We start from the raw sequence: 8,340 nt of genomic DNA on the forward strand, positions 1-8,340 counted from the left end.
CTTTTCTTTTATTTTTTTGTTGTTACATTAACAATTTGAGATACAAAATACTATTCAATTGCACGTTTCTTTGCATCTTATGTCCCCTTCACGTCACGTTTCGCAAGCATTTCATGCGTTTGCGTCATCATTGTGTACACGTCACGCCTACGTCAAATTTGACAGAAAATGGCGGAAGTCCAGAATAGCACCCCTGGTGCCCAAGCGGCAGTATGAGGCGTCGTCTTCCTCTAATCTGCGCCAGCTTCCTTGTTCTTTTCACCGCCACAATATAAAGGAGATGGCAAAGAAGAAAAACTAGAAGAAAAAAGTTGTCACCGAGAATCGAACTTACGACCCCTCGCTTCGCAGCGCACTGCGCGAAACGATTAGGCCACGGCGAGCTATTTGTATACACCATTTTCCAATGGCGGTACTCGGAGATCGGTGGTACATCAGCGTGTTTTCGTTATCACTAGGGAGATGGCGCGAAGGGCTCGAAGGGCGCGCTTTCAAGATCGACGCCCCACGCGTCGCGATGAGTGCGCGTCTCTACAGGGCGTGGTCGCCAAGGAGATCCTGTGTATGTTCTTTCCGTGCGTCCTTTCTACTTGAGCAGCGCGTTGCAAGTCTCGAGCTGCTTGCCGTTCTTCGCGTGACATTACATTTTGTTGCTACATCATTGATTCCTTCGCCGTTGGGGCGAAAGAATGTCCAGCAAACGCTCGTCAGACGTTCTTTTTAGAATCCGTCAACTACGAGTGGAATTAGAGGGATTTGCAGCGTAATAAGGCCCCGTCTGCATCGCCTTCTCAATCGCTGGCCTGGCTTCGCTTCGCTTCTCGGTGGACACCTCAATCGTGCGGCAAGGAAACGAACGTCTGTGCGCGTAACATTGCTCGTTTCAAACTATTCTAGAATGCCTAGTGCAAGTATTGTGGGGAAGTGCCCGCTACGCGTCCGTAAGTTGCCACGCGCACCTACACACGTTTTTTTTTTTATTATTATTATGTGCACTGGTTGTGCAATTCACCTGTTTTGAAGCCTGGCAGGATTCTACGCTTCTGCTACGCAATATTACATGCGTTATGGAGACTCCACCCACTACATGACATTCATATAGTTTTTTTAACGGTTTCAAGCAACGGGATGGCCCTGTGGTAGAACACCTGCTTGCCACGCAGACGGCCCCGGTTCGATTCCCACTCAAGCCGTAGTTTTTTATTGTTTTTATTTGCTTCTTTCTCGATTTTTCGCTCACGACCAACGACGCCGACACCGTAATTTCTGCGAAACGAGCTCTCTGAGTGAGTGAGTGAGAACTTTATTGTGGTCCAAAAGTGGCAGAAGCTGAAGCGACTGGACGTCCCGCTAGCTCAGCCAGGTGGCTCCACCCAGGAAGGTGCCGGAAGCTGGAGCCTCTCGGCGATGTCCCGGGCCCTCTGGACTGCCAGGAGCATGGAACTCAACAACGATCGAGCTCTCTAATGCTATCGCGTTAAAAGGGGGCAAGCGTCATGACATCGAGTACTTCCTTTTTTTTTCTTCTTCGAACGTGCGGCTTAGTTTCAGAACTTCGAGAACACTACTTTCGGCGTGATCGCAACAGCGCGCGCTCGCATGTGGCGGCATCCCGCGGCGGCCGCAGCAACTATGGAGCTCACGATGCTCAAATCAACCAATCATAGAGTTTCATACAATAACTATAGAGAGCAAACTGGCGCTGCGATCGTTCAACCACCATGGGAATGATGGGAAGTACAGGCTTCGGATTGGATTTCGTTAGCTAGCGAACTGTCTACGGATCTTTCTCTACAGTTTCAGTTTCGTTCTTTGCGAGGCGTGGGCGGTGGTGTGCGTTGCAAAGCACCCATGCAGTGCCTTTCTTGTTCAAAGAGGCTGAACACCGCCAGATTTCTTGGTTTTCTGCCACGTTGCAGCTTTACAGGTTGTATTTGACACTTTTAGCAAAGCGTCGTGCACTCACAGCTGCAAATAGGTGTGGCGTCCCATGCCAGTGCAGGAAATTGCACAGAGTTCACGTTTTGTGATAAGCGCTACTGGTCAAAACTCTTTCAAATAGACTGCAAAACGACGTCGAAGCTAAGTAGACGCACCGTCAAGCTCTTCCGACTTGACTTCACAACAAAACGAGAGATGCGTTGGAGGCAAGCCACTTGGACAGACGCATCTGGCATCGCAGCAGATGATACGTTAAGTGTTTCTCACTCAATACGGTACTGTTATTTACATAAATAGATAATGCGTACTTTCGAGAGAAAGACAAGCGCGTTTGTTTTGAGTGTTGTAAAGAAAATAATTAATTATAGTGTGATGCTAAATCTGGAACACAATTGCAGAGCAATGCATACCCTGGTGGTTGAATTTGTGCAGGTTTCAGTTCCATCTCACGGTCACGCAAACTTTTTGCAAAAAGCTTTTGTACAAAAGAATGAAGCAAGTTTTAATTGGAAATAACTTCATATCGCTTTGTTTTACACTCGGCAAACAAGCGTCGCGAATCTCTAGAACCTAATCCATCCGAAGCAAATCCGAAGCCTGTACTTCCCATCATTCCCATGGTGGTTGAAGCGCCGCTCAAGGAGCCCGCGTAGACACTAGCGCCAGATTCCCCTCTAGGTATTATTGTAAGAAACTCTATGCAACCAATGGCGGTAGACTTTGGGTTGATGGCGCTGACGTTTGGGTTTGTGGCATCATTTGTGGAGAAAAGAGGAAGAGATTGCTCGCTGACTTTGTGAGTTAATTGTAAGTGTCAGGCCGCGTGCTGCGCTATAATGTTTGCTCACGTATTCTCAGGAGCCTCGACTACCAATCGGCCGCGTTTTCTGACCATGCTCAAAAAAGTGTTGCAGGGTCCCTTTAATAGCTACGCTGTAAAAAGAATTAGCGAAGTCTGACACTAGAAGCTTTCTTAAAGAATACAAGCGACTGCATTACTGATCTATCTATCGGCCTGTATATTAAAATGTTTTTCTTGACACGCGCGTGTAGGTACTGCTTTCATGTCCCGTCTTCGCGCATATACTTTTCGTGCCCTCCTAATTATTTATAGTGTACAGTACACACGGATTCAAACGCGACATCACATTTTTTTAGTATAACGACTGGTGTGCGCCGTTACTCGAGATAACCACGTCTTGTCGCGACGAATCTGGCCTCTAAAGATAATGTTTCCGCTGATCTCCTCGTTCAAATAAAAATTACGCCGATATGACTCGGACTGAAGACAGTGGAAACGAAAGTATGTGCGTTGCTTAGTCCTAAATTGTCCCGTTTCAATCCGTGAGTACTGTACCTTGCCTGAAAATAAACAGTGCGAACCTGCGTTTGTCCACACGTACCCCATCTTGCTAATGTGTCTGATTACTTGCACCTTGCGGTACCTATTGTTACAAATAGGTGCATGACATTTCGCAGATCTTGCAGACGTGAAGTTACTCGGTATGTGCTTCGTATTCTCTCTCTACAGACGCCTCCACGTGGAACACTAGCACTTGTTTAATCGTTCAAGGAGCACACGGCATTAACGGTAAGATGCGTACAGAATATCGGCACACTTCGCAAAGTGGTGCCAACTCTTTACCACGTTATATACCACGTCGCTTTCTTTATGGCGGACTATGGTGGCTGTATGGTATGGAATGAATAACTTTATTGATGTCCTGAGGATTCAGTCCGGGACTGATGCGCGCCGGAGCCGCTGTAGATTTCTACCGGTATGTTTATATATCCATGAAGAGTGATAAGCGCGACTAGACAGGGACGAAGAAAGAAATATGGTTCGTTGACGCCCCGATTCCGCAGTGCCTGCATTACTGCTGATATCTCAACCGAATCAAATGCCTTCTCGTAATCTATGAAAGCTATATATAGGGGTTGGCTATATTCCGCGCATTTCTCTATCACCTGACCGGAAAGGAAAATGATAGGTGTAACCTCAAGGGACAAGAGAGCAGAGTGGACCGGGGAACGCACCGTTCCCCGGTCCACTCTGCAAATAAAACGTCAGTGTTCAGCGAAGAAAAGGGACCGTTTTCCTTCCACGCCCTACAAGTTTATTCTGGCAAGTTTTTCTGGACAGATATAGCTAAATGTGTGTCTTTGTGTTACAGGTTTCTTCACGAAACATCTGTCTTGACAAAATTTATTGGAGATAAAGTCATCAATACTTCTTAATTGAGAATTCACCTAGCGTTTACATTAACAGAGCGAAACGACTTCATCTCTATGCGGGCACCAACCGAAAAGAGCATGTTCCCGATGGTACTTTCGGCTGGGCGCCACCGCGCTCTGACTCAGATTGCAAAAATGCAGAGACTGCTCTTGAACCGACCAGAAGAACACGTGTCTGGCCCGAACGTGCACCCGCTCGCCCGACCACCCGCTCAGGATACACGCAGCTCGTCTGTTGCAAACAGACGAGCTGCGGGAGTCACGTGATCAGATCACGTTCGTGCTCCGAGGTCAAAGCGAGAGCGCCTCAGAGCGCTCTGACTTGGAGTGCAATGCTCTGAACATAGGCGTGCCCACAAGGAGGGCAGGGGAGGGGGCGCAAAGTCTGCCCGACACGTTCACTCAGTTATGTCCACGCAGGTTTCGATCGATAATGGTGGCCGAATGCCCCTAATGTTGCATTCCAAGAACCTTTTACTTCTCATCTTCACTGCCGGTTAACAAGGGACCAAAGGCGGGCCACTGTGAGAACCACGTCATCACTCCATGTTTGTTTGTTTTTTCATTCCCTGATGCATGTTGTACTTTAATAATAATAATATCTGGGGTTTAACGTCCCAAAACCACGCTATGATTATGAGAGACGCCGTAGTGGAGGGCTCCGGAAATTTCGACCTCCTGGGGTTCTTTAACGTGCACCTAAATCTAAGTACACGGGCCTCAAACATTTTCGCCTCCATCGAAAATGCAGCCGCCGCGGCCGGGATTCGATCCCGCGACCTTCGGGTCAGCAGTCGAGCGCCATAACCACTAGACCACCGTGGCGGGGTATGTTGTACTTTGGGCTCGTCCAACGCGGTGGAGGGGGGAGGGGTTCCTACTATTAAACTTTGCACTCCCTAATGGGGAACCCTGCGCACGCCTATGGTATAGTCGTGTCAGTACGCCATCACTGTCACCGCACACATTGTGGGTATTGGGCTTGCTGCATCCTGTCCTTCGTTAAACCTAGGAAGAAGTGGGCTTCACAGAGCAACGGACAATTTATTGAACGCTCACTCGTCAGCCCGACGACCGAAGATGCGCAATGCAGGGCAGGCAGGAAGCGAGAAGCGGGCGAGCAACAACTCCAGGCAGCGTGTGGTTTTGTTGGAAGCCACACGATGATCCTCTCCCTGGGCTGCGCGAAGGCGGTCGCATTTCAAGGGCACAGGACGGGACACGCGCATCACTAATGCGCATAATATGGTGCTATCAAGCCAGCCAGTGAGGGCGTGGCTCCTGCAACACGTATATCGCGCATTTTGTCATGGAATGTTCAACAGAAAGAGAGCGCTCGTCCTGTGTTCATGTGTCCCATCTAGTCCTTCTTTGCTCGCGCTGCACAATTTCTTTGCTAAGAAGCGACTAGACAACTCCGAGATTCTTCTACCTTCAAATTGATTTCTTCAAAATGCGACGCAACTTTCAAAAATGCAGAAATTCAAGATTTCCAGAGGTTATAGCCTTAACTTACTGGTCACAAATGACATGATATTTTGTTTGGGAAGCTGTGAAGTTACGTAGGAATTAACACGCAAGTAGAATGTTTTTTACGTATGCGCTACAATAATGTGCAGAGCAACTTATAAAAGCTATTTCCTGTACCGCGGTTGTAGCCTATATGGTAAAGCGTTCGGCTCATAGCCGAATGGGCGCTGGTTCGAATCCTGCTGGTGGCCTCGCTCGGAAGAACGAAAGCCATTCAAGGATGCGATTACCATAGTTGAAACAGTTCGTGCCCAATAGACTGGTGGTTCGAATCGCACTACCGCTAATGCTGAGTATACAATAATGTCACCAAGGGTGTATCCAGGTGCGCACTGACGCGTCCACCGTTGGAGTTGCAAACAATCGTTGCAATAATGTACAGTCCGAACCTTAAACGCGATGAGAGGCCGGCGAGGCCTATAAAGCGTGGGCGGGATTTTTTTCGCTTTTTTGTTGTATTTTAGAAACAAAAAAGGAGGACCCCCGGTTCACTGCAGGGGACGTGGCCACTGGTCCCATGCAGCAAGTTGGGAGTCCTCCAAGCGTCTTAAACTTCGCTCCACTGTGGTACTGTAGCACCACCCCTACTGCAGAACTGATCACCCTACTGCAGAAGTTCCGCGCTTCTTTTGACAGCCACGCTTCTGGTCTCGGTCGCACATCGACCATTTCTCACACCATTGACACCGGAAGCCATGCGCCTCTACGGCAACGTCCCTACCGAGTCTCGGCGTCGGAGCGCCGTGTTATTGACGATCAGGTTGCTGACATGCTCCAGCGAGGTATTGTACAGCCTTCCAATTGTCCTTGGGCGTCACCGGTCGTTCTTGTTAAGAAGAAGGATGGCTCCATTCGCTTCCGTGTCGACTACCGACGTTTAAACAAGATCACTCGGAAGGACGTTTACCCGTTACCGCGAATCGACGACGCCCTCGACTGTCTGCAGGGAGCGGAATACTTTTCTTCTCTGGACTTACGCTCTGGATACTGGCAAGTTCCCATGGAAGCGTCTGATCGACCGAAAACAGCATTTGTCACACCTGACGGATTATACGAATTTACTGTCATGCCTTTTGGCCTATGTAATGCTCCAGCCACTTTTGAGAGGATGATGGACACTATTTTACGAGGCCTCAAGTGGAACACATGTCTATGCTACCTCGACGACATAGTTGTCTTTTCCGCTGATTTCAACACCCATTTAAGTCGTCTCGAGCGCGTTCTCACATGCCTCACTGATGCAGGACTCCAACTCAACCTAAAGAAGTGTCGTTTCGGCGCCCGACAGCTCACCATTCTTGGACACGTCGTATCACGGGACGGCATCCTTCCAGACCCCACCAAGCTTCGCGCAGTCGCCGATTTTCCGAAACCGAAGAACCTAAAGGAGCTCCGAAGCTTTGTCGGCTTGTCATCGTACTTCAGACGCTTCATTCGAAATTTCGCCTCCATATGTGCGCCCCTGACGGACCTCCTTAGCGGCGACAAGGACCTTTCCGCTTGGTCACCAGCCTGCGACGACGCCTTCGCCAAATTACGCCGTCTGTTAACTTCGCCGCCCATCCTCCGCCGCTTCGATCCTGCCGCTCCTACGGAGGTTCACACTGATGCCAGCGGCGTCGGACTTGGCGCTGTGCTCGCGCAACGAAAAGCAGGGTTTCACGAATATGTCGTCGCCTACGCGAGCCGAACTCTGACGAAAGCCGAGGCTAACAACTCGGTTACCGAGAAAGAGTGTTTAGCAATTATTTGGGCCCTTGGAAAATTTCGCCCTTACCTGTATGGTCACGCATTTGACGTAGTCAATGACCACCACGCCCTTTGTTGGCTATCCACTCTTAAGGACCCGTCTGGACGACTTGCTCGCTGGGCCCTCAAACTTCAGGAGTACGACATACGCGTTAATTACAGATCCGGTCGCAAGCATACGGACGCTGACGCCCTTTCTCGCTCACCGGTATCAGATGACGGTGCTTGCCTATCTGCCCTTGAGCCTGCACTTGCATCACCCGCCCTACGCAACATAACGGTGGAGCAACGGAAGGATCCCTGGATCAGTGCCCTCCTCGGCATCCTTTCTGATCCTGTCACCTCATCCCCGTCTCGTGCTCTCCGCCGCCAAGCTACCAACTTTTGCATCCGGATGACCTTCTTTATCGACGCAACCACCTTTCCGATGGTCGCAAGTGGCTTCTTGTGATACCTCGCCATCTCCGTGCTGTTATATGCGATGCTTTCCACGCGGACCCACAGTGCGGGCATGCAGGCCTCTTCAAGACATACGCTAGGCTTCGACTGCGATTTTATTGGCGCGGCATGTATAACTACGTGCGGAAGTTCATTCGGTCGTGTGCTCAGTGCCAACGACGAAAGTTACCTGCCGCACAAGTCTATCCGTCCCAACCTCTTCCCTGTCCTAGTCGACCTTTTGACCGTGTTGGCATTGACATATACGGACCGCTGCCATCAACTCTAGCAGGTAACCGCTGGATTATTGTTGCGATAGACCACCTGACACGATACGCCGAAACAGCTGCACTGCCCACTGCCACAGCCCGTGACGCTGCAACGTTTCTGTTGCGACATTTCATTCTGTGCCATGGTGTCCCTCGCGAGCTCCTAAGCGATAGAGGC

This window comes from Rhipicephalus sanguineus, chromosome 7 (assembly GCF_013339695.2).
Source record: "Rhipicephalus sanguineus isolate Rsan-2018 chromosome 7, BIME_Rsan_1.4, whole genome shotgun sequence".
Lineage (NCBI taxonomy): Eukaryota > Metazoa > Arthropoda > Arachnida > Ixodida > Ixodidae > Rhipicephalus > Rhipicephalus sanguineus.